Source organism: Anolis sagrei, chromosome 4 (genome assembly GCF_037176765.1).
Source record: "Anolis sagrei isolate rAnoSag1 chromosome 4, rAnoSag1.mat, whole genome shotgun sequence".
NCBI lineage: Eukaryota > Metazoa > Chordata > Lepidosauria > Squamata > Dactyloidae > Anolis > Anolis sagrei.
The window spans coordinates 130,903,985-130,905,179 of record NC_090024.1 but is presented as its reverse complement, the minus strand read 5'-3'; positions in this window follow the sequence as shown (position 1 = coordinate 130,905,179).

The window sequence follows — 1,195 nt, the reverse complement described above, 5'->3', positions numbered from 1 at the left end:
CCAGGGACCACTTAGACCAGGGACCACTCTCCAAAATTAGTACCAAAAGGGTTACGAATCAGTTTTTGGTCAACTTTAGATTCAGTTTGGTTATTTGGGGTGCTGATTCAGATAATTGGATTGGATAGATCACATCAGCTCTAGTTTCTGATATAGAACATATGCCATACAGTAGTCACCATCTGCTCACCCACAGAAAACCACATTTAATAAACCTTGGCATTATAAGAGGGTTTCACGAGACCAATAGCTCACTGTGTGGTAACTGTAAGGCCACGCACCATATTTTAGTTCTTGTGGACTACTGGTGATCTACGGACCACAGGTTGGGAACCACTGATATATAGACTCATACAATGCAGTTCTATGCAGTTAAACTACATGATATGAGTCTACACTGAACATATATATATCTTTCCACGGATGGATCAAGTCAATATTAAGTATTGGGAGCAAAGCCACACATGTTCACACAGAAAAACAGAATAACACACTATAGCAAACACAAATCCAACCACCCCTAATAGCTACATAAACACAACATGAAAAAGGTGTGAGAAATGTTTCTCTTCTGGGAATGTTACTTTCAAATGGACTCACAAATCATCAAGCAACAAACATCATCACCGTTACCTACCAGGGAATGAATTGAGGGGGAAGTAAGCATCGATATGGTGACCAGTGCAGACCAGAACAGCATCAAAGAGGGCAGCTTCTTTCTTTCCATTTATTTCTGCCACAACTTCCCACTGACCATTGATGTGGAAATCTGGATGTCTACGTACACTGCAGACACAGGACTGAAATAGTGATAATATTTTAGGGTTTTGCTATATAGTGATTTTCCAAGGAAGTGCATAAATGAAAGCACAATCACAAAGGCACGGGGAAAATGTGGAATTCTCAGCAGATGACAGGGTCACTGTTAAGATGGTTTAATGAATGGATTTAAGAAGTGGTCTGATGCTGAATATCTAGAAACATCTCGAGTGAATTTCCCTTCCAAGGGGTAGAGTTATCTCACTTCCTGTTGTCTCACCCCTGTTCTTAACAATGAGACATTTGAAAGTCAGATGTTTGTAAGTCAGGGACTGCCTGAATTGGAGTTCTATAATAGAAGCTATTATATTGTTGAAGGCTTTCATGGCCTGAATCACTGGGTTGTTGTAGGTTTTCGGGCTCTATGGCCATGTTC